The sequence below is a fragment of the Symphalangus syndactylus genome, chromosome 22 (assembly GCF_028878055.3).
Source record: "Symphalangus syndactylus isolate Jambi chromosome 22, NHGRI_mSymSyn1-v2.1_pri, whole genome shotgun sequence".
Taxonomy (NCBI): domain Eukaryota; kingdom Metazoa; phylum Chordata; class Mammalia; order Primates; family Hylobatidae; genus Symphalangus; species Symphalangus syndactylus.
This window is the reverse complement of record NC_072444.2, coordinates 47,328,094-47,354,930: the sequence shown is the minus strand read 5'-3', so window position 1 is coordinate 47,354,930 and position 26,837 is coordinate 47,328,094. Positions and strand designations below refer to the sequence as shown.

The following is a 26,837-nucleotide window of genomic DNA, read 5'->3' as shown; positions in this document are numbered from 1 at the left end:
AACTGAGTATATATGAATTCAACCACTCATCTGTCCAACCTTACATAGAGTATTTCATCCACTCATGCATCAATAATTTATTGATTGCTGAGTTCACTTGTAGTAACAAGCTCCTTCTCATCTCTAAGACCTGCATATGTTTTTCCTTTCCATAGTGCTTGATGGCATCCACGTTTCAAATGTAACAAGTCATTTCAAACTTACCTAGTATGTTTCTTGCTCTAGACCAGAGATTGGCCATGTAATTTTTCAAGAAGTCTTTTGGTTCCTTTGGGTGGAATATTATTTTATCTGTCTCAAGGGGTGCTTGTTGTTACTGGCTTGGTTGTTATTTTCAGGCCTTGTCATTGAACAGAGCTAATAAATATATTTATTATTCTTTAAAGATAAAATACATCATAAATCTATAATGATATTTTCAAATATTACTATATCAAAATATATAAATATACTCAGTATGATTCAATTTATATAACAATAAAGAACATGCAAAGCTAAATAGTTTTATTTGTGGATGATTCATAAGATGGTAAGCCTATCAAACAAAGCAAAGATGTTTTTTCTATACCTGGCATAGTTAGCTTACCTCCATGCATGAAGAGGGTTGCAGCCCTAAAGTGGTGCTCAGAGGCCACTGGGAGTTTGGGCAATGCTCTTTCCCTTTATGGAGGTAGTTACATAAAGTAGCTGTTAACTTTACAGCAATTTACTGAGTTATAGATATGTTCACAAAATTTTCCATGTGCCTTAGAGTTCTCGGCGTAAAGTCAATTTTAAAAAGTTGCTGTGTCCTGCTCTTCCTAGCTTTTCTCAAGCATCACTAATTTTTTTCCCAACATTTTTCCCCAACCATTTCAGTGCTATTTTTGAATATTTCATGCTTGAAAAATTTCATGCACAGCATCTGGAGCTTGTTGGAGGAATGACACCAAAGACTCCTAATAAATAAATATGCTTTGGCATGTTAGATTAACTTGACTAGAACCTTTTCTTTTCCTTCTCTCTGGCACGATTGGCCCACGCATCAGAAATAAATAACTCCTTTTGCTTTCATTAAATAAATTATCAAGATTCTACCATCCCTGTCTCTGTATCTTAGTTTAAGTTCAATTTATTTTAGACTGAAAATATTTGCTGAGCACTTCATTGGTGCTCTGAAGTGTGTCACACACAGAGATGGCAGCATAGGGCACCTTCCCTTAAGGGAGTTTTGGTTATGATGAAATATGTTGGGAAGCTAAATTGTTGGAAAGGCTTCTTCACTCAAAGTCTGCAGCCAGTTGAAAGGGAAATGCTACTTTTATTTATTTTTAGATTTGAAACTGTAAAAAAATCTGGTTCCAGAGATATAGCTTACTTATCATTGACTAAAGGCTCTGGGAAGTGAAGGTAAGTATTATCATTTAATTCTCTTACTGTACATACCATTTATTCCAAGATTTTATTCCAAATTTTTCTATTAGCCATACATGATGCACTAAACCTACTAATTATTACAAACATAATCCAATCCTATTTGTGAGCCAAGCCTTTGCCTGGATCTATTTGGTGTTTCAGAGCCTTCTGAATGTGAACTCACCTGTGGGAAGCCCAGGACACTGGAAAACTTAAGACTCTCACATATATAAATACAACCCAATACACTGGCCAGAGCTGAAAATATCACTTATTCACACAAATGAGCAGCTTTTACGGGCAATGCTGTTGCCATTAAAATGAGATAAAAGCAAAATGCAACCATTTTTGAGGCAATACAGTATAGTTGAAAGAATCTTAGTTTGATCATTGGAAAATGTGGACTCTTATCCTGTTCTGGTGCTTGCATGGGGTGGTGAGTAGGCAGTGAAACCTTGACAGCTTCCCATTGCTTTGCTTACCCAACTTCCTCCACATTTTGGACCTAGCCTCACTTTCTAGAATTTTAATAAATTACTTCAGTGTTTCCTCCCTTCTTTCCGTAACACCCATTCCTACTATCACCAAGCACACATATCCTAGTCTTTCTGGATTTTGTACTGAGCAGGCCATGCACCCTTCTGGCTCAGGGCTAACACGCGGTCAACTCTGAGGAACTGTTCTTTGATTTCTTCCCTAGTCATCTAAGCAGTGTTTTAGTGTCTTTGTCGAGGTAGCACACAGACATGAGATAAACTAACCTAAATTCCCTAATGCAAATAACTTGCATGTTATGCGAGGACTCTCAATGAAATCAAACACAAATGGATCAAAGATAGTAGACAGTGAGGAAGTATCTGACTGCTGAGGTAGTGCTGGAGTAGGAAAACTTAAACTGTAATTGACAAATTGCTGGAGGCCTGATGTGGACAAGTCTGTGAGTTAATGACCGCAGATGGGGGTGTGGGAGGCCGCATTTTATAATTTTTACTTCCTGGAGTTCTGCTAGGTTGTCATAGTGAAATCAGAGAAAAATTCCCTTATGTTTCCAGAAGGGATAAGGAAAAAGTGTCCAGTTTGAAATACACCAGAGCATTCTATTCTTAGTAAGGCTTTTCCTCAAGAGAAACTATTTTACTAATGCCTTCCCTACTGGGATGTTAAAAAAAAAATAAAAAAAAGAAAGAAAATAAAAGAAAGCCTAAACAGCCTGTGGGAAAGAGCAATACCCAATTTCAGCTCCTCCAGCCATCCTGTCCCACCAAAGGCTTAAAATAAAAGGAAAGGCATTTGTAAAGTTAACAGCCAAGGGGGCATAGGCTCACTATATAACTAATATCTAATCACAGTACCTCCCCACAAACCTCACCACTATATTACTAAAAGCATATTTGCCAGAGTTCCTTTGACACAGTACTTCACGTCTAGCTTTCAAAAAAAATTGCAAGGCATATTATAGGAAAATTGAAAACAGGAGCCAGTTTGAAGAGACAAAGCAAGCCTCAGGACCAAACTCAGCTATGGCAGACGTGTTGGGATTATTAGACAATGAATTTAAAACAACTATGATTAATATTCTAAAGGATCTAATGGAATAAGTAGACAGTATGCAAGAACAAGTGAGTAATGTAAGCAGAGAGATGGAAATTCTAAGAAAAATCCCAGGAGTACTAGAGATCAAAAACAGTGTGACAGAAATGAAGAATGAATGAGCCTGTTAGTAGATTGGACATGGCTAAAGAAATAATCTCTAAACTTTAAGATAAGCTAGTAAAAATTTTCAAAAGTGAAAAGTAAAGAAAAAAGATTGAAAAATAAACACTACAACAGACTATTGAAGAACTGTGGGCCAGCTACAAAAGATGTAACACGGATGTACTATTAAAAAAAAAAAAAGAAAGAAAGAAAAGGAGGAAAGAGAGGAACCTAATAAATTTTTGAAGCAATAATGATGGAACATTTCTCTAAATCAATGTCAGACACCAAGCCACATATTCAGGAAGCTCAGAGAACACCAAGCAGGATAAATGCAAAATACAAACAAACAAACAAAAGGCTATACCTGGTCATATTATATTCCAACAACAGAATATAAAAGGTAAGAAAACAAATCTTGAAACAAGACACAGGCAAAAAACACCTTACCTAGAGAAGAGTAAACTTTAGTATTATATTCATCTCTTTTTCAGAAACCATGCAAGCAAAAGAGAGTGAAGTGAAATATTTAAAGTGTGGAGAAGGAAATCCCAGCTACTTAGAATTCTGTATCCTGCAAAATTACCCATTAAAAGTGGACAATCAAGGACTTTCTTAGACAAATAAGCATTGAGGGAATTTGTTGTCTGTAGACCTGCCTTGCATGAAGTGTTAAGCAAAAAATAGCTCCTCAGAAAAAAAAGTAAATTGAAGTAGATTAGAAACTCAGGCCCATATATAGAAAAGAAGAGCACTGGAGAAGAAATAAGTGAAGGTAAATACAATCGTTCACCTTTCTTTCACCACTTTTATAAAAACAAATATATGTATATTTGTTGTATGTATGTAAAAAAGTGGAATGTGTGTCCAAAATGTGTGTATAATGTATGTATAAAAGTGGAGTAAATGACAACAGTGATGCAAGTGACAGGAGGGGAAAATTGGACAGATGCACTAACTAGGAAGTAATACAGTGTTATTTGAAGAGGATGAATCAGCAAAGCACAGAGGAATTTTAGAGAAGTGAAATTATTCTGAATTGTACTATGATGCAGATGTATTTCATTATACACTTATTAAAACTCATAGAATGTACAATCCCCAAAGTGAACCCTAATGCAAACTATGGTCTTTGGGTAATAACATGTCAATGTAGGTTCATCAACTGTCACAATTGTACCACTCTAGTGGGGGATGTTTATAGTGGGGCAGTGTGTGCATGTATGTGATAAAAGGACATAAGGAATAACCCAGTATCTTCCTCTCAGGTGTGTTATAAACCTAAAACTGCTCTATGAAAATATTCTATTTAAAAGAAAAATATCAAGGAAAATACACCATAGAGTTTTCTGGCTTCAGACAAGAAGTTAGAATAGGTGTAGCACTAGTGCTGGAGATTTGTGTAAGATGTAATCTAGTCTTATCAAATGAGATGTAATCAATGCTGAAATTTTTAATTGAGAATATTTATTTGTTATCATTAGTAGTAATAGTAATAGGCTAATTTAGCCCTTTTGGAAGAAAGCAAGTGTCCTAAAAGATAGTCTTAGATTGGTCTGACTCAAGCCCTACTGCTGATGGACAGGTCATCAGAGCAAATGACCATTCATTCATTCATTGAAGAATAATTTATTTGATGCCTATGTAGCAGACATTTCTTTGGGAGTAAACTAGACACATGAACTTTTACTGTCTGAGGCTAAGCTATTTGATTTTAGACTAATTTTTTTCTCCCTCACTTTCAATTTCTATACCTATTGGAGGCGTGTGCTCACTTTGGACCTAGACTATATTTAAATTTTATCTGTGCTTTTTCTATGTGACTATATGTAAGTTAATTTGAGCTTTCTGAGCCTCAGTTTCCTCATCAGTATAATGGGTACAACATAACTTATTTCCTCAGGTTGTGTTGCAGTTTAAATTAAGATAGCTGACCATCGGTGTGTAGCACTCAAGCTAAAGTGGTTGCTACTGATTCATTCCTGCTGACTCTAGGGATCCTATGTGGACCACCAATGGGTGTTACTTAGGGTGTGGCTCTTCACTCCAGAGAAAGGTAGGGGCATGGGTGGTGGAGGTCAGGATTTATAAGGTCAGTGTTAACATAGGACTTCACTCTGTCTTGGACTGCACACCAGAAAGGCCACTCATAGGATGCACACATACAGAGCAGAGCTACCACCCAAAGATGAGACAGGAGCCCAGTTCTCGTGAGGCAGACACACCAGTGCAATGGTGGTGGTGGAGTTGGTGCTCCAAGTTGTGGAGAAGCTGCGGGTGCCATGGCCACAAACCTGTACCCTAAGAACCTATAGAAAAAATTGAAAGAACTCTCTACCTTGTCTATTGTAGTAGACATCCTTAAGGAGACTGGAGTTGAGATAATAGTGAATAGCTTCAGAAAAAATTACAAGCATTTTAGGAGATTTTCCAGAGATTTTGCGTGGCAGTGGAAGAAGTTCTTGTGCAGTGAAACAGTAAACCTGATGAACTGGACTTGAAGAAGAGCAACTCCAGAAAGTGCCACAGGATTGCTCTTCAGAAGGAGGAGGAAATGAAAACTGAAAAGCCTCCAGTCAGACAGCTGAGACCACAGACAGAAGAAAGACATAACACTTTCAGAGATTAAGAGATCTCCAAAGCATCTCAAAGTCAGAAGAAGAGAAATGAAAGAATGCGGTTTCACCAACCTTCATCAGCTTATCTTCAGACCAGGAATCTTCTGATTATGGCCATGTTCGGACTCCATCATCTATCAGTCCTCAACCGCTGTCTGTGTACTATTAGAGATTTCTGGAGGAGGACTCATTGTTCTACACCAGAAACCTGGAAAAGGCCACACTAATGCCCTTTAGGACAGATCCAGGGTCAGCCAAGAAGGGGCTGTGGGTCAAAGCAAGAAGCAAAACCTTTCCATAAGAAAAAGTACTTCATGAGTGCAAGACTGATGAGAAGTTCTGCTTTGATCAGTGAGAAATCACATGGGCCCTCTCCAAAGATGAAAACCAAAGGCCACCCTCAGAAGACGACACAAAATAGAAATGACCCTCTAGTGTCCCTTGTCTGGAAAGAGAAAGAAAGAGAGGACAGCAGCATCAAGACAGTTTTACCCCTCTTGGAGATTGCTTGGATAGATAGCCAGTGAGACTCCTACGTGAATTTGAGGAAGCAGATATGGATGATGAATTTGAGCAGCGCACCATGTGTATCTCAGCCATGACTAGTCTTAGAATAAAAATTAAAAGACCATGAAAAATTCAGCCACTATACTTAGCAAAAAAAGGTGAAAGAATGATTCTAAAACCACTAGTAAAATTTGGATCAGTTCAGAAATTACCTAATGTAAACAAAAATAAGTCAGAGAAGCTGCAGCAGTTTGAAGCTCATCCAGCCAAGCTGAAAAGGGTCCCCATACCAGTATAGCCTGACATTCCATTTCTCAGGACACAGACTGATTGCCATTCACCTCCATCTACCTCCTTGACTCATATCCTCCTTCCAACCAAAGTGAAAAGCACTCTCTTCACCCTGGGAAGAAGAAGAAGCTGGATCTACTGTACACAGAATTAATTCTAACCTTCAGGCATGTTCCGGTTCTAAATATCCCACTCCTCCAAAATGATGAGCATGCACCAGCCTTGCATCCAAACACTTAAAAGCATCAATTCAATCTTTGAAGTGGAATGAATCTCCTATTTTGTTTTAAAACCCATTTTGAACTGATGAGATGTATGCCTCGTCAGTTATATCACCTGCAGAAATACAATCATGTACCAGTTGAAGAAACAGATCAATTAATAAAAATTCACTGTCATCAAAACTTTAAACTTCCATGAAAGGCTGGAAGATCATGAGTTATCAGGAGATGTACTTGTGTTTCAGGATGCCTGATAGCAGAAGCTGTGAATGTTGATATGAATAGATATTCATTTCCACATGCCAGTTAGCCCAAGGGCTGACAAGGAAAAATTGACTCTGTCAACTCTGTGGCCAAACCACCTTACCATGTTTGAAGGGGGCAGGGGAAGTTTGGGACAGGAGGAGAAGCTGGTCAGCAAAAGTAGATTTTTGTGATATGTAATCAAGTATCAGGCTGGAAAAAGCCAATGTATGTTACCAGTTACAAGTGATAACCCATATCACACAGGAAGCAGTCACACTTCCTCCAACAGCATCAAAAGCAGCAGTAGCTTTATCCTCATGCCTCAGAGACTGGTCTGTGCCTTCCTGAGCATCAGCAGTACCCACCTGGTGAAGGCGGTCAGCAGCATGTGAAAGAAGATTGCCCCGATGATGGCTAAGACAATTCGTGATTTCAAGAACAGATTCTCCCCATGACAAAATGGGGGCTTGCCTTGGAGATGGGATTTGCAAAGGAGAAATACAAGACAATGAGGGTTGGGGAATGGAACTTCCAAAGGAGAGTAGAGTCTTTTGCTTTGTGGATTCTTTTGGGTTCTGAATCCTGCATCTTTGACCCTGTATTCCATAACCAGTCTCCCTGCCTGGACAAAGTGTCAGAATTCTGAAGAGGGGAAGCCTCAGTCTCACGAGGATTTTAAGGTCAATTATGTTTTTATTGTTAGCTGGCCTCTTTGTCAACAATAAGACATAGTTTTAATTAATAAATATCTCCAGACTGTATTTATACTAACAATATTAGACTGGGTATGGTTGTGCATGCCTGTAATCCCAGCTTCTTGGGAGGCTGAGGTACCTTGAGCCCAGGAGTTTGAGGCTGCAGTGAGCCATGATCATGTCACTGCACTTCAACCTGGGAAACAGTGAGATTCTGACTCAAAAAAATTATTTATATATATATATATATTATATGTGTGTGTGTTTGCATATATGTATTAAACACACACACAAAATCTATCTATATATATTTATCTATATATAGATATATATCTATATATATTTATTTATATATAGATATATATCTATATATATTTATTTATATATAGATATATATCTATATATATTTATTTATATATAGATATATATCTATATATATTTATTTATATATAGATATATATCTATATATTATGTATTAAATATATACATTCAGCCTATATATATATATATATATTTAAATCACATAGTGTCAATTGGAATGCAGGTCTATTTGACTAATAATGTTCTCTTAATCGCTGACTTGTCTGTCTTTTCAAACCAATCTCATTATGCTATTTGATAAACATATGTCTCACCCTTTCTGAGGACAAAGTCATGCATCATTCATCTTTGTATCCCTGATCTAGTTTCCAGTGAGTAATCAATAGATATCTGTTGAATGAGAATGTGTGTGTAAGTATATATGTGTGTGTGTGTGTCTGCAAATATATATAGAGAGTAATTTTTTTGTTTTGCTTTTTTTGCCTTTGTCATATCACTTTATGTCCTTTTTGTCTTTTATCTTAACAAAAACATAAAGCCAGCCAATTCATACATAGGACCCCTTCCAGTTCATCTTCTATGATTAGCTTATAATTTAGAAGGCCAACACCTCTCGTTAATTTACACGTTCTGTTTTAAAAGACAATGAAACCAATAATATTGTACTTTTATTTTCTTTGTTGGTTTTCTTCTCAGTTTTCTTTGCTATTTCTGTAATTCCTTCTTCAAATATATGACTATGTAGAATCTATTATTATCAGAGTAAGACCCCTGGACCCAAAGGGAATTTCAGAGGTGAAGTTCCATAAGTCAACAATAGCCTATGTAGAATAATAATGGAAGACAAACAGGATGGAATTTTAAAAATATTCTCAGCAGATGTCAACACCAGATGTGCCCCAATCACCACACCTACTACCTTGGCACTACTTAAGATTACCAGAATTCAGAAATGTAAGAAATGAAATAAATGAGAAATGAGGAGTACACTAAGTTAATTATAACTGGATTTCTGCTACCCTGGTAGAATAATAGCTGAATATAAAAATAAAATTGTGTTATATAGATGAATAAAGAAAGCAAGCTATATTCCTTGTATATCTGAGTTAGTGGAATGAGATTTATACCAGTTATAAATAGTTGCTGGTGACTTTATTGTGTCTTCCCTTGACAACCAGAAAATCAGTATTTATGGAGTCCCTGTGTTTAATGAGCATAGTATTAGTATAGTTTTCATAACTGCAAAATGAAAAGCCACACTTTCTTTAAACCTGGAAATCTATTCAGGAAGACAGTTTACATGCTAAGGAACAAACTTAGAAGTGTGCTTCTTCAGTCATAATTTTTCAAGGATATTGTGGAAAAGTGCTTCTTGGGTCCGAATTTACTTTTAATTAACAGTTTTCTTTTTTTTTTTTTTGAGACGGAGCCTTGCTCTGTCACCCAGGCTGGACTGCAGTGGCGCAATCTCGGCTCACTGCAAGCTCCGCCTCCTGGGTTCACGCCATTCTCCTGCCTCAGCCTCCCGAGTAGCTGGGACTACAGGCACCCACCACCACGCCCGGCTAATTTTTTTGTATTTTTAGTAGAGACGGGGTTTCACCATGGTCTCGATCTCCTGACCTCGTGATCCGCCAGCCTCGGCCTCCCAAAGTGCTGGGATTACAAGCGTGAGCCACCGCGCCCGGCCTAATTAACAGTTTTCTTTAGCACCGTTGCTTTAAATGGCATTTCCCACTTATTACTTGTAAGTTCAGCAGCACACAAAATAAGCAATTTGTATGTATTCTTAAATACTTTTAAGGTCATGTCCCTTGTGCTATTCTGTTTAGAGAGCAACAGGTATAATTTAGCTTATTTATAAAAAACAGAGGTTTTTAATTTTCTGAAGTTTCAAACCATTTATGTTGACAAGAAGTTAAAGTACCTTGATCAAGCCAGGATAGAATAAAAACGTTGAGAATGTCCACATTTGGCCAGGCACGGTGGCTCATGACCGTAATCCCAGCACTTTGGGAGGCCAAAGCGGGCAGATCACCTGAAGTCGGCAGTTCGAGACCAGCCTGACCAACATGGAGAAACCCTGCTTCTATTAAAAATAGAAAATTAGCTGAGGGTGGTGGCACATGTCTGTAATCCTAGAAACTCCAGAGGCTGAGACAAGAGAATTGCTTGAACCTGGGAGGCTGAGGTTGCAGTGATCTGAGATTGTGCCATTGCACTCCAGCCTAGGCAATAAGAGCGAAACTCCATCTCAAAAAAAAAAAAAGTCCGTATTTATAACTGGTAACCAACCTGTGTTTGGAAATAGAAAATAATGTATATCTTAATAAGCCTGAAAAATAGTTGGAATGAAAAATGGCTACTGAATGAATAAAATAATTACATATTAATTAAAATGAGTTAACATTTAGGACACATATTTGAGAACTGAAGGATTGTGGAGGTTTAATAAATGGATTTTTTTCAGAATAATTCTTAGGCAAAAATGCAAATATTTTTTCACTTGCAAATGGTAACATACATTGTCTTCTTCCAGCCTGATACTTGATTATCTATCACAATAATTACTGGAGAGATCATAGAATGGAAGAAATTAGATGAAAAAGTGATATATAAAGAGCATTTTGCATAGTGCTTGAACCTAGTAAGGATTATATGTTCTGACTATTGTTATTATCATTGCTGCTAATACTACTGACAATACTACATCCTCACATAAAGCAAAAATGTAAAAATATCAAGAATTTAAAGTTTAAAAATTCAAAATCTACTTTGAGTCTTTATTTGAATATGACATGATTATCTATGTAGCAAACCCTGAAAATCTACAAAATCCTCCTAGAACTCGTACGTATTATACCAGTGTCACAGAATATAAGATCAATATATAAAAATTAATTGCTTTCCTATATACCAGGAATAAATTTTTGGAATTGGAATTTTTAGAAATACTATTTACTATAGTACCAAAAATGAAAATACTTGGAGATAAATCAATCTATCTATCTATCTATCTATCTATCTATCTATCTATCTATCTATCTCTGTCTAATATCTAATATACTGAAAACAACAGAATGCTGATGGAAGATCAAAGATGATTTAAAGAAATGAAGAAATATTGTGTTCTCATAGATGGGAAGACACAATATTGTTAAAATATTAATTCTTCTTAACTTGATCTATAGATTCAATGCAATCTCACTCATAATTGCAGCAAGGCTTTTTTGTATGTTGACAAACTGGATTTTATAAGTTATATAGAAATATAAAACATCTACAATAGTCAACACAATACCAAAGAAGAACAACAGCATTGGAAGAATCACACCACCTTATTTCAAGACTTATTATAAAGCACAGTAATTCAGAAAATGTGGCATTAGTAAAATGTTAGACACATAGATTAATGGAACAGAATGAAAAGCCTAGAAATTAAACTCACACAAATGTAGTAAAATAAATTTTTACCCAGTCACAAGGCAACTGAACAGAAAAGGTTAGACTTTTTAACAAATGGTTATGGAACAATTGGAAGCTTTCATGCAAAAACAATGAACTCAGACACAGAACTTATACCTGAATAAAAAATCAACTCAAAGATTGGTGATGGACTTGTATGTAAAATCCAAAGCTATAAAATTTCTAGAAAAAAAATAGAAAAGAAATCAAATGTGTCCTCAGGTTTGTTGATGCATTTATAGATACAAGAATAAAAGCACAAAATCCATAAAAGAGAGAAAAAAAGACAATTTGAAATTTATTAAAATGACAAATTTCTGTTCTGTGAAAGACACTATTAACAGAATTAAAGCACAGACTGGGAGAAAATATTTGTAAAAGACATATATGATAAATAAAACTCGTATCTAAAGCATAGAAATCTTGGAACTCAATAATAGATACTTTAAAAAGTCACTTAAAATAGACAAAATATCTGAACAAAAAGCTCACCAAAAAAGATATTTAGATTTAAACTAAGAATATGAAGATATGAACAGCATCATTTTTCATTAGAAAATTCAAATTAAAACAACCAATAGATAGCTCTAAAAACCTATTTAGAATGGCTAAAGTAAAAAAATAACAACAAAAAAATCCCTGATACTTCAAATTGCTGGCAAAAATGAGAAGTAAGAGTAATTCTTACTCACTGATAGTGAGTTACTCTCCCTTATTGCCAGTGAATGTGCAAACTAGTACAGTCCTTTGGAAGAAACTTTTAGAGTTTCTCACAAAGTTAAATGTAATTTTACCTTAGAAACCAGCAGCCATGCTCCTAGGAATGCACTCAAATGATCTGAAACATTTGTTCACACAAAAACCTGCACACAAATGTTTATAGTAATATAATTTGTAATAGACAAAAACTGGAAACAATGAAGATGCCATTCAGTCGTTGAGCAGATAAACTGTGGTATACCTATACAATGGAATAAAGGGAATACAGTGATGAAAAACAATGTGCCATTAAGCAATGCAAATACATGGAAGAATTTTAAGTGCATATTGCTATGTGAAATAATCCAGTCTGTAAAGTCTATATGATGTATAATTCCATTTACATGACATTCTATAGATGCCAAAACTGTAGAGAAAGTCAACAGATCAGTATACACATTTGGCAATGAAGAAGGTTTAGCTAGGTGAAACACAGAGAATATTTTAGGATGGTAAAATTACTCTGTGTGATACTCAAATGATGTATACATGACACTAGGCATTTGTCAAAACTCACAGAATTTTACAGCAAAAAGATTGAAATCCAATGTACCCAGGTTAAGAACAACAATGTAAGAGTTTGAGAAATTCAAAGATAGAATAAAGACTGTTACAAATGTATGTGACTGTATTTTAAATGTATGAAGCAGTTTTACCATAGGGTGAGGGGAAAAGGTGTTGATAAAAATATCTTAGAAATGGAGTAAAATTTGTAATATTAAAGACAAAAGAACTGTACATAAGTACTGCTGTAGTTATTAAAGGTGTTTTCTACAAAAGCGTGTGTTAAAATTATAAAACCAATATACATATGTACAAGAAGTGAAAAATGTATAACAGATAGCAGATGGCAGGAGCCTGTATTCTTGCTGTCGGAGCAGAAGATTACAGTAAGCAAGGGGAGAAGACTAGAATGATCTATATGGTAATTAATTAGGGTTGGTGACAATATAAACATGGTTAGCTTATTATAGAAACATACTAATACACATAGAAATATATATTTATAGATAATGTGCATAAACACCCATTATTACATGCTATATATATTCTCCCTCTATCAGCTAAGAGCCTAGAAGAAAAGACACTCCAGTAGCAATAAGCATAGCTAGTGTCCGGATCTTGGTTCCTAACATCATTCTGCAATAAAACAAGATCCTGAATACTTTGGAGAAACAGATGATTCTAGGGCTGAGGCCAGGAATAAACAAGATGAGCTTGGAGCATCTTGCAATACCAGAAAGTAAGAAAGTGTTCAAAGAAACCATGATTATGGAACTTTGTCAAAGGGATACAGAAGCCAATTAAAGGAGCTTCCAATGGCCAAAGCTATATAAATTAAAGCAATGAATGACACAAATCACTGTCGGATTATGACACAGTATAAAATAAATATTTATGACTTCATATTGATATAAATGATTGAGTAAATTAATAAATGAGGGAAAATAGACAAATCTTCCATATAGCACTCAATATAATTTATGTAGGTACTCTGTTCTTCAAAAGATTGTGCCTAACTCCCAACCCCATAAGTGTAGGCTGCACATAGTGACTTCCTTCTTCTTTTTTTTTTTTTTTGTTTTTGTTTGTTTGTTTGCTGTGGCAGGATCTCGACTCACTGCAAGCTCTGCCTCCCAGGTTCATGCCATTCTCCTGCCTCAGCCTCCCGAGTAGCTGGGATTACAGGCACCCGCCACCATGCCCGAGTAATTTTCTGTATTTTTAGTAGAGACAGGGTTTCACCGTGTTAACCAGGACGGTCGGTCTTGATCTTCTTACCTCGTAATCTGCTGGCCTCGGCCTCACAAAGTGCTGGGATTACAGGCATGAGTGACTTCCTTCTAAAGGCTATGGAAATGAGGAGAAAGAGTAACTTTATCATGAATAAATCTGACAAACACTACCTCAACCAAGTGATCAAGTTCAATATTAATCATAATGTCATGTCAATAGTATGAGCCTTTATTAGAATGTGGTGAAAATAGCACTGTGGTTTTCCTCTCCAAAACCCCAAACCCTATTTTAATCGTTTTTAAAAAAATCAGACAGGCTGGGCGCAGTGGCTCACGTCTGTAATCCCAGCACTTTGGGAGGCCAAGGAGCGCGGATCACGAGGTCAAGAGATCAAGACCATCCTGGCCAAGATGGTGAAACCCCGTCTCTACTAAAAATACAAAAAATTATTTGGGCATGGTGGCGAGCGCCTGTAGTCCCAGCTACTCGGGAGACTGAGGCAGGAGAATTGCTTAAACCCGGAAGGTGGAGGTTGCAGTGAGCCAAGATCGTGCCACTGCACTCCAGCCTGGGGGACAGAGCAAGATTCGGTCTCAAAAAAAAAAAAAAAAAATCAGACAAATTCCACGAGAGGGGCATCCTGTAAAATACCTGACCATTGCTCTTTAAGACTATTAATGTCATCAAAACTGAGGGACAACTGAGAAACTTTTACAGCCAAAGAAAACCTAAGGAGTCATGATGACTAAATGGGATGTAGTATCCTCAATACAATCCTGCAACAGAACAAGGATATTAAGTAAAAACTAAATAAATGTAAATGAAGATTTACTAATGAGTCAATATTAGTTTGTTAATTGTGGCAAATGTACTATGTAACATGACAACTCCCTTCACAACTTTTATAAAAATATAAAACTATTCTTTAAAAAGTTTATGAAAAAGCTACTGGAAGTTTGAGTCATTTTTTAAAAACAAATTAACCAATTAATGCAAAAAAAGATAAAAGTGAGAATGTAAGGAAAGAAAATGCTATAAATGGATATATGTGGATCATATAATATGCCCAAAGTGCGTTGCTAAGCGTCTTGCACATATTATGGAATTTGCCAACTTTGTGTCTTATAACTTTACAAAAAGAACATTGTTATTTCCAAATTTTAAATTAATAAATTCAGTAAGAGAGATTGTATGACCCAATATGAAAATTGCAACAAATAATATTAAAAGTTTAAGCCCAGACTTGTTTGTTAGATTTTTTCATTATGCATATATAAACATGAAATTTGCCATTTCAACCAGTTTTTAGAGAATAATTTAGATATATTAATTACATTCTCAATGCTGTATATCCATCCTCCACTATTTCCAAAGCGTTTTATCACTCCAAACAAAACTCTGTATTCACTCTCCTATCCCTCCAGAACTTGGTAATTTCTAATCTTTTTGTCTCTGTCAGTTTGCCTATTCTAGATATTTATTACATAAGTGAAACCATACTATGTATATTCTTTTTTGTGTGGCTTATCTTAGCGTAATGTTTTTAAGATTTATCCATGTTTTAACATGTATACAAATTTCATTTCTTATTACAGTTGAATAGTATATTATTGAATATATATTCCATTTTTTAAATTTTTTACCCATAATGTAAACTTGGTTTGCAATTTTATGTAAATTTAACTATCAGCTTTTTGATTTGTGCAAAAAAACAGTCTTTTGGGATTTAGAAATTTAGGGATTATGTTAAATATATATATACAAATTGATACTTTAGTTTTGACATCTTAATGCTATTAAGTATTCCTGCTTATGAATTAAGCAGGAATTAAGCTTATGAATTAATTGAATTCCTTCAATTAATATTAGGTCTTCTGAAATTTCTTTTAGCAATATTTCATTGTTTGCTGTACAACTATTTAACTTTGTGGTTAAATGTATTCCTAGATATTTTATTCTATTATATGCTATTGTAAATGAAATTGCTTTTTAATTTTGTTTTTTAGACTGTTCATTATGGGAGTATGGAAATACAACTTATTTTTATGTGTTGGTTATGTAATATTCAACTTTGCTGAATTCATTCAATCACTCAGTGGCTTCTTTTGTGGATTCCTCAGGATTTTCTATAAATAGGATTTGCCACTGTGAATAGAGAACTTCATTTCAATTTGGATTTTTGTATTTTATTCTCTTCTTGTAGCTGCTCTAGGTAGAACATCCATTATGATGTTGAAGAGCAATCACAGAAGCAGGTATTCTTGTCTTGTTTCTGATTTAGGAGTAGAGACTGAATTCTTTGACCAATGAATATGATGTTAGTAATGCATTTTTTAAAAAGTACTTTAGTGTATTTTATCATATTTTGGAAGCTCCAAAATATTGGTAGCTGTCTGAGTGTTGTCTATATCAACTGAGATGACAATTTTTTTTCATTATTTCCATTAATGTTGCATCACACTGATTGACGTTCTGTGTTGAACCATCGTTGTTTTCTGGGATAATAAATTCCACCTGGTCATGATGTATAATTCTGTTAAGATATTGTTGGATTAAGTTTGATATTACTTTGGAGAGAGACATTTGTACTTTTATATTTATAAGGGATATTATCTATAATATTCTTTCTCATGATATCTTTGGTTTCTGACTCATCAAAGGATTAAGGAACTGTGGCCTACTCTGCTGTTGTTTAGAAAAGTTTGAGAAGTATTGCCATTTATTCTACTTTAATTGTTTTTTAAAATATAGTGTAGTAATAAAAAATTGAGGTATAGTAAGGTCAACAGATCAGAAGATATTTTCGATTGAAAAGATAATATGTTACAGTTCTGAAGAAGGATGCACAGAGAGGTATCAGGAGGCAGAGCAAGGTCAGGAGCCATGGGCAAGAGACTTTTTTGTGTTTTATATGAGAACAAATAGGCAAAGCAAAGTAAGCAGGTTTAGGACTTGCTAATTTGAATAATTTCAGTGGGATCTGGGACATAGGGACTGTTCCTAGTTGTCTGATACCTGGCCGTGGGGTAATCAGGGCTGGTGGATAGTGGTCTGACATGTTTGGGACTGAAAAATTAAGTGTTAGGTGTGGGTTCTGTATTGGTTGTTTGGTATTTGAAAAGCATGCTTGCAGGTGAGTTGCTTACTATCTCAAGGAACCAGCTAACCCTGGGAGGGGCAATTCCTCCAGGATCAGTAAAGCCCTAAATGTTAAAGCATCACAGTACAGAAAACAAAATGTTTGGTAGAATTCACCCATGAAGCCATCTGGTCCTGGGCTTTTCTTTTTTGGGAGGCTTTTTGGGAGACTTTTGATTACTGATTCAATCTCTCCATTGAGTCAAAAATAACTTTTTCTTGAGTCATTTGAGGCAATTTTGTGTGTTTCTAGAAATTTATCCATTTCATTTGGTTTTACAAATTTGTTGGTATACAGTTGTCCTTAAGTATTCTTGTGTAATTGTTTTTATATCTCTAAAGTCAGTTCTAATGTTTGCTACTTTCATTTCTGATTAAATTACTTTCTCTTTTTTTTTTTTTTTTGGTCAGTATAGCTAAAGGTTTGTCAATTTCATTGATCTTTCTCAAAGAACCAACTTTGGCTTTTGTTGATTCTCTCTCTTGTGTTTCTATTCTGTATTTTATTGATTTCCTCTCTAATCATTATTATTTCTTCCCTTATGCTAGGTTTCATTTGAGTATGTTCTTCTTTTTCTAGTTTCTTAGAAGGTGAAGTGGGTTTATTGATTTTGAATCATTCTTTTTTCAATGTAGCTGTTTGCTGCTATAAATTTCCTTGAGTACCACCTTCTTCATATCCCATATATTTTGATGTGTTCTATTTTTATTTCGATCATGCTTAAGTATTTTCTAAATTTCCCTCTGATTTCTCCCTTCATGCATTTGTTGTTTAAGGCTGTGCTATTTATTCATGCATTTGTTGTTTAAGGCTATGCTATTTATTTTACACATATTTGTGAATTATTTTCGTCTTTTACTGATTTCTATCTCAATTCCATTCTAATCATCAAACATATCTTGGATGATTTTAATATTTTTAAATTGATTGAGACATCTTTTGAATCTTAATATATGGTTTATTTAGGAGAATAATCAATGTGGACTTGTGAAAGATATGTGGTCTGTTGCTGCGTGAAGTGCTCTTCTTATGTCTGCTAGGTCTACTTTGTTTTTAGTATTTTTCAGTACTCATTTTAAAATTTATATTGTGTCTAGATGTCTAACCATTATTTAAGGAAATGTAGTAAAGTCTCCAGTTATTACAGCATCACTGTCTAGTAATAACCTTAATTCTGTCAATTTACTTCCCAGATTATGTGCTCTGTTGGTTGATGCAAATATGCTTATAATTGTTATATTGTCTAGATGAATTGAACCTTATATCAATATATAAGGCCTTTCTTTGTCTCCTGCAACAGTTTCAACTTAAGATCCAGTTTATTGTTAGTTTAGCCACCTCAACTTTCTTTTGTTTAATGTTTGTGTAGCATATCATTCTTCATCTTTTCTTTTGTATCTAAATGTGTCTTTGGATCTAAACTGAGTCTTCTGTAGACAACACACATATAGTTGGGCATCTATCACTCTCTGTCCCTTCTAGAAATCGGGTTCTTCTATGTAACAGGCATGGAGAAACAACAGTGTGCTGCTTGTTGTTTGTTTTTTTGTTTGTTTGTTTGTTTGTTTGCTTTTAATGTTGAATCATATAGTAGCCCGTTTATTTAGTGACTTTCCTAAAATATTTGTGCAGAAAGTGTATGCCTTGTGATGTGTGATAGCTGAAGTCTCTGTCCCTTAGCTTGTGTTCAGCTAATGCTTTGACAGAAATTTCCTTGAAAATCAGGAAGAAAAAACAAACATAAAACCTCTCTCAATTTTTGAACATTGACTCTGTTGGATCAACTCCTAACACTACTCAGCTTTTATTGAGTCTAGGAGAAAGCTTATCATCTTCTCAGATTTTTCTGAGGATGCATCTTTCTTTGGGTATGAATGGTATGAATGTGGTTTTCTAAATTCCCAAATACAGGGGTATTTTTGAAAGTCTAAAATCTCCAATGAATCTCCCTGAATTTTTATTCAGTGGCCTTAGGTAGCTTGCTGTATGTATTCATAATGTATTTTGCACCCGGAATCTCTGGGTAATTATTTTACCTTGCAGCACTTTTTAGCTTCATTATAACTCACTTTACTTCATCGTAATTTATTAGCTATTTTCTTTCTCTCGTCTTTCTTTCTCTCTCTCTTTCTCTTTCTTTCTTTCTCTCTTTCTTTCTCTTTCTTTCTTTTTTTCTTTCTTTCTTTCTTTCTTTCTTTCTTTCTTTCTTTCTTTCTTTCTTTCTTTCTTTCTTTCTTTCCTTCCTTCCTTCCTTCCTTCCTTCCTTCCTTCCTTCCTTCGTTCCTTCCTTCTTTCTTTTCTTCCTGCTCCTCCTCCTCCTACTTCTTCTTCTTCTTCTTTTTTTTTTTTTGACAGAGTCTCACTCTTCCACCCAGGCTGGAGGGCAGTGGCATGAATGTAACTCTGTGCAGTCTCAGCCTCCTTGGGCTCAAGTGATCCTCCCATCTAACCCTCCTGAGTAGCTGAGACAAAAGATATGTGCCATGATGCCCATATAGCTTATTTTTTTTCCCACAAAGACAGAGTCTCACCATGTCATCCAGGCTGGTCTCAACCTCATAGCCTCAAGCTATTCTCCTGCCTTCACCTCCGAAAATGCTGGGATTACAGGTGTGAGACACTGCACCTAGCCTCATTGGCTATTTTTTCATATACCTTCATCTTACCAATATCATTTCTTTGTACTCTTCAGATTTCTTTGTACTGTGCTATAGCCATACATAATTTAATTCCGTTCCAGTAACTCACCATACATAAAACCTCTTGCTGTAGTACATGTGTTTCTTCTGTAAAGGAATGACTTACTCTTACACGAGCTATCTCCTACTGAACTCCATCTCCCAGCATGGACATTTCTAATACTCAGCTGCAGAACTCAAAGTCCTCACATGCATCTACAACTTGTTTACTAGCTTCACTCTCCTTTTACTGCTGCTGCATATCCATGTTCATTGTTCCTGCATACTCAGACCTCTGAGACTGCTGCTATGGGAGTTTGGCTCTTCCTACTACTTCTGGACTCAGAGAAAGTGTCACAGCCCAGGGTATTGGCTTTAATTTTCTAGCTCTTTCTAAAGGGTCCAGGTGATACAAACTAGAAGTTCAAGCTGTTAAACTCCTCATGGTGGTAAAACCTGGCCATAGGAGATAAGATATAGAATGGATCTGGCAGATAAATTTCTTCTCTGACATCCCTCAGAGAAATTGTTACACATATGCTGAGGTTCAGTGCACTATCTCTATGAAAGTGTCATAGACTGATGAAAAAACGGTGCTTTCCTGAGAAGTGTGCCTACCTCAGTACCACATCATCTTGTATTCATTTCCCTCCTTCCCTTTCTCATTCACTTTCCCTATATTTTTTTTCTGTTGTTGTTTAATCTGGGATGATCTCTTTTCCATTTAATTCCTAGAATGTACATTTTGGCTCAGTCTCTATTTTCATGGAAACTGAGGCACACAGAGGTTAAGTAATTGGCAATGTTGTAATTTAGACCTAAGCTGTATGGTTCTACCATATGTGTGCCTAACCATTGGGATAGGATGCTTCAGAGTTCCTTTAATAAGTTCCCCATCACCTTGTATATTTTGTCATGTCCCTATATATAACCTATATAGTAGTTACTCAATATTTTCCAGGAGCTCCACGAAAGCAGGCCACAAGTATGCCTTGTTAAGTCTTGCATTACCAGGCCTAGCCCAATACCTGCCATATGCAAGTACTATGCAAATATTAAGATAATTCATTAAATAGTATGGAAATTACAGAAATGTTATCATATTGTTTTGCTGTCAGGCCCATATGCTATGCCTGTACCAGACTGAATGATAATGAACCACCTGCCCAGGCCTAACTTCATGCCTTTTAGAATATGTAATATTTAGTTTTTATTTAAAGGACTTGCTTACAGGGATATTATTCTTGTAAGTGAAAAATATATAAGGAGAATTATGGACAAAAGAACATCTATCACTCAAGGTTAGATGCTGAAGAGAATTGTGGCTGCATATATTTAATTACCATTGGGAAAAATCAAAGAAGAACTTTATCTTAATGAACTTCATAATGTATACCATGGCATACTTTCTGTACTTTGTGCTTATTTCATTTGTGACTGAAATGTCTGTGCCTACTCTCTCTGCCTAGTAAATGCCTAATCATTCTTTAAAGCCCTGATTAAAAGATACTTTCTCCAGAAGGCTTTATACGTCCATTTGCCCCATGAAGAATCCATTACTTCCACTTCTTTTCTTCCAGGACATTTTGTTCATTTCTCTACTTTATCAATTACAATATAGTTATAATTATATTTGTTGAGGTCTAATATTATTGGTCTCATAGAGGCTGATATTATTGTAGAATTAACAATGAATGTTGGAAAAGAATAGCATTCACAATGCTTAATTCTTCTTTTACTTGAGCTAGTGTATTTTTAAGTCAACAATCTGTGAGTAGTCATACACGTGTCCGATCACTTTTCTTTTATTTCTCACTTCCCCAATTAACTCAGGTAGCTTGGGTCATATATAGATTCTAAATGCCAGATTATAGTGTAAGAAGTTTGAAAAATGTAGGTTTAGAAATCTGCATATTAAAGGATTAGCTAAACACTTTAAGAAATTAGAGTTTTAAAACCTAAAGAAAAATGGCAAAGCTTGCTACCTGATAAAACGTACTTGTGTGTGTTGCGTCTGAAAAAAAAATCTCTCTTCCTTCGCTTCAATACATATTTATTAACCTTGGGTCAAGTGGTTAAGATTCCATCCAGTACTATGGCATTGGGAGGTAGGAACCCAGGAAGAACCAGGTAGTCTGCCTGGGTTAAGGAAAGATAGCTGAAAATCTGGGAGAACTGAGGCAGCTAACATTTGCAAGATAGATGAACAGAAGAAGTTGCACAGAGTCCTAAAAATCTGCAGAGGGTCCTCCTCAGGTATTCAGCACAGTCCTGATAAAAGCACTTATGTAAAGAAACTACCCATGTTTGAGAAAAGAAGCCCCCAAAAGTGTTAGTGTAAACAGTACTTGGTCCTTATACAAGGCTGTGAATTGTGCCTGTTCCAACAGAAAGAAATGGAAAGCCTCATACATGATGGGAAATTGGGCAAAGCGTTCAGTGCCAGTCAGATAATCTCTAATTAACACATCCTAAAATCAAAACCTGAAAGGGTCAAACCATTACCTCATAACTGAACTGCATACTAGAGCAAATCTCTAGAATATTATCAAGAAACAAATATTCAACTGTCTAAAATTTATGATATGTGACATACATGCAAAATTATCAGACATTGAAGAAGCTAGAAAATATGACCTCTGTTGAAGTGGAAAAAAAAGTCAATCGAAACTCTGACTGACTGATGTTAGAATTAGCATCAAAAAACACAAAAATAGTTACTGCATTAGTTCTGCATTTTGTGTGTTCAAAACATTAAAGATGTGAAAAATATTAAAAAGACCAAAACACACTTACAGAGACAAAAACTTTAATGTCCAAGTTGAAAAATACACTGTATGAGAATAAAGATTAAAAATTGCAGAAGGAAAGATTAATGAGTTAGAAAACATGATAATAGAAACTAAACAAAATGAAACACAGCAGGAGAAAAAGAATTTTTAAAAATAATTAAGGCTTCATAACTGTAGCATAACTTTAAGCAGCTTAATATACATGAATGGAACAGCAAAAGGGGTTGAAAGAAAAAAAAAGGTTTGAACATATAATGAGTACTTTTTTTTCTAAAGTTAACCAAAACTATTAACCTACATATCCAAAAATCTCAATGAACCCCAAGCATATAACATATGAAGGAAACTACACCAAAGTACACTGCAATCATATTGGTCAAAACTAACAAAAAAGAGAAAATATTAAAAACTAAAGAAAAGGCCGGGCGCGGTGGCTCATGCCTGTAATCCCAGCACTTTGGGAGGCCGAGGCGGGCGGATCACAAGGTCAGGAGATTGAGACCATCCTGGCTAACACAGTGAAACCCCTTCTCTACTAAAAATACAAAAAATTAGCCGGGCGAGGTGGCGGGTGCCTGTAATCCCAGCTACTCGGGAGGCTGAGGCAGGAGAATGGCGTGAACCCGGGAGGCGGAGCCTGCAGTGAGCCGAGAGGGTGCCACTGCACTCCAGCCTGGGCGACAGCGAGACTCTGTCTCAAAAAAAAAAAAAAAAAAAACTAAAAGAAACAAGACACATTACAACAAGACACATTACATTCATAGGAAAAAGTGCAAATTTCTCATCACAGACAATGAAAGTGAGACAACAATGAATGAAGATTTTTAAAGTACTAAAAGAAATGTAAACTGTCTGCCTAGAATTTTATGTGTAGTCAAACCACCAGCAGTGACATAGAATACTTAAGCAATACCATCGAGTGACTTGACCTAACTTAATTTTGTAGAACACTCTACCCAAGAATAGCAAAATACACATTCATCTCAAGTGCACATAAAACATTTATTAAGATACAGGATATTTTAAAACAAAAAGCCCAACTCTCAATAATTTTATAAAAATTTAAGTCATACAAAGTATGTTTTCTAACCACAATGAAATTAAATTAGAAATACATAGAAAAGATTTCTGAAAAATCCCCAAGTATAGGAAACTAAGTAACAGATTGTAAAATATATGTAAGACAAAAAAAAAACTAAATGAAAATTAAAATGTATTTTGAATTGATTAAAAATGAATGTACAAAATATCAAAAATTGCTGGTCACTACAGAAGTAATTCATAGGTGAATTATACATCACTAAATGTTTATATTAGGAAAAAAAAAACAGTCTTGAGTCATTGTCCTCAGCTTCTACCTTGAAAACTAGCATAAGAAGCCTAATTATTCCAAAAGAAAGCAGATGAAAACAAACAATAAAGATTACAGTGGAAATTATTGAAACAAAATATCAAAAACATGTAGAGAAAATAAATGAAACAGAAAGCTAGGCCTTTGAGAAGATTAATAAAATTGAAGAGCCTTGAAGCCAACTAATCGCAAAATAGGGAGATGACACAAATGATCAATAACAGGAAAGAAAAGGTGACATTGCTACAGATTCTAAAGAAAGGATATTAAAGAGATTATAGAAGGCCGGGCACGGTGGCTCACACTTGTAATCCCAGCACTTTGGGAGGCCGAGGCAGGCGGTTTACGAGGTCAGGAGATCGAGACCACGGTGAAACCCTGTCTCTACTAAAAATACAAAAAATTAGCCGGGCGTGGTGGCGGGCACCTGTAGTCCCAGCTACTCGGAGAGGCTGAGGCAGGAGAATGGCGTGAACCCGGGAGGCGGAGCTTGCAGTGAGCCGAAATCGCGCCACTACACTCCAGCCTGGGTGCCTGGGTGACAAAGCGAGACTCCGTCCCAAAAAGAAAAAAAAAAAAGATATTATAGAGCAGTTTATTAACAACTCTATGCAAACAAATATAAAAAATAAAATAGATTCCTTTAAAGACAAAACTACCAAACTCACTCAAGAAGAAATAGATAAACTGAGCAGTCCTGTATTTGTTAAAGACGCAAAATATATATTTAAAATTGTTTCCACAAAGTAAACTAGTGAAGAGTGCCAACAATTAAGAAAGAAATAATACAGATTGTATAAAAACTGTTCCAAAAAGTTAGAAAGGAGAGAATGTTTCCATTTTAATTCTCTGAGAATAGAATCATCCTGTTGTCAAAACCAGATAAAGAAAAATGGAGGCTAATATTCCTCCTGAACATAGATGCAAAAATTATAGAAAAAAAAAAAACAATAGCATAGAATTAGCAAATCAAATCCAATCACATTATTAAGGATAAGATATAATAACCATGTGTGATTTATTTCAAGAATGTAAGATTTGTTTAAAATTTCAAAATCAATGTATCGCAATATTAACACAAAAAAGATAAACAATATGATTACCCCAATAGATGCAGAAATAACATTTGACAAAATCCAACTTAGTTTCCTGATAAAGACATTCAGCAAATAGGAATAAGAGGGAACTTTATCAGAAATTAATCATCGGAACACCCATGTGACTAATTCTTTAAACATTTGGGGGGAATACAATATACAAGGAAATTTCAGTGGCCAAACATAATTTCATATTACAACAAACTCTTTATCTGTTTCTTTTTTTTTTTTTTTTTGAGACGGAGTCTCGCTCTCTCACCCAGGCTAGAGTGCAGTGGCACGATCTCAGCTCACTGCAAGCTCCGCCTCCCGGGTTCACGCCATTCTCCTGCCTCAGCCTCTCCAAGTAGCTGGGACTACAGGCGCCCACCACCCCGCCCGGCTAATTTTTTGTATTTTTAGTAGAGACGGGGTTTCACTGTGGTCTCAATCTCCTGACCTCGTGATCCGCCTGCCTCGGCCTCCCAAAGTGCTGGGATTACAGGCGTGAGCCACCGCGCCTGGCCATCTGTTTCTTACATTCAGAGCTGGGTATGCTGAATCAGTCTCTCCCCTTCAACACACACTTTTGTCTCTCCTCTCTTTATTCTCCCTCCCTCTTTTCATTTACCCCAACTTCTGCCCACCTCCCTGCCCTTCTCTTGTCCATTTCCCTCATATATTTCAGCTTCTCCAGGGCCTTATTTTATTTTATTTTATTCTATTTTGAGATGGAGTCTCTCTCTTGTTGCCCAGGCTGGAGCGCAATGGTGCAATTTTGGCTCAGTGCAGCCTCCACCTCCCAGGTTCAAGTGATTTTCCTGCCTCAGCCTCCCAAATAGCTGGGATTACAGGCACCTGCCATCATATCTGGCTGATTTTTGTAATTTTAGTAGAGATGGGGTTTTGCCGTTTTGGCCAGGCTGGTCTCCAACACCTGGCCTCAGGTGATCCTCCTGCCTTGGCCTCCCAAAGTGCTGGGATTACAGGACTGTTCATCTTATTATTAAATGTCCCAAATCTTCACCTTACTCCCAAGACTTACCTCTTTCCCTCTTGGGGGACAGTGGAATTTCAACTCCGAATATGGCCACCTCATGCTTTTGGGTTTTTGGAGACCAGGTGGCTCTATTTTTTACTCATCCACTATGCCATGTGCACATTTCTTCTAGAGAATGTATGAATACAAATCTTGTTGCTGTACTGGAGGTGATCGAGCTTCTCTGTTTCTGCCTGTGCCACCTCGTCCCTCTTCTCCCTAGCTCTGTAGGGGTGGGAATAAGTGAGTGTGCACAGTTAATGTGTGTGTTTGTCCATCTGTGTACTCAGACAGGAGTCGGCAGCAACCAATCAGATTAGATGGCCATGGCCTAGAATGGATGGCTGACCAATCAGAACAGCTGTTACTCTTATCCCAGAACATACCAGCTAAGTATTGGCTCTATAAATATCACTTATATGCATGGTCATTCATTGTCTAACTATATGTTCATTCATAATTCCATAATTGTGTTGTGTTTATATGAACTTAATTACCTATATAGGCTTTAATAACTTTTGTTGGAATAAAAAGTGCATAAAACCAAATTTACCATCTTAATAATATATGCATGTATAGGTTCAATAGCGTTAGGTACATCCATGTTGTTGTTTAACAAATCTTCAGAATTTTTCATCCTGTAAAACTAAAACCTTATACATTTAGATAACTCCCCAATTCCCCCTCCCCACAGACTTTTGTTTCTATGAGTTTAACTACTATAGAAAACTCAGATAAATGAAATCAGATAATATTTGTCTTTTTGTGTTTGGCTTACTGCATTTAATGTAATGTCCTCAAGGTTCATCTAT

At 35.8% G+C, this 26,837-nt stretch overlaps 1 long non-coding RNA gene across 1 annotated transcript in view; it reads right to left on the bottom strand.

Moving 5' to 3' along the window:
* Positions 1 to 219: 219 nt before the first annotated feature.
* Positions 220 to 26,837, bottom strand: part of LOC134735559 (uncharacterized) — a 38,929-nt gene continuing 12,311 nt past the window's right edge. Inside the window, exons 2-3 of the long non-coding RNA XR_010118757.1 lie at positions 26,032 to 26,250; positions 220 to 340 (exon numbers count right to left, since the gene is read on the bottom strand). This is a non-coding gene — a long non-coding RNA (uncharacterized lncRNA). The remainder of the gene's footprint in view (positions 341 to 26,031; positions 26,251 to 26,837) is intronic.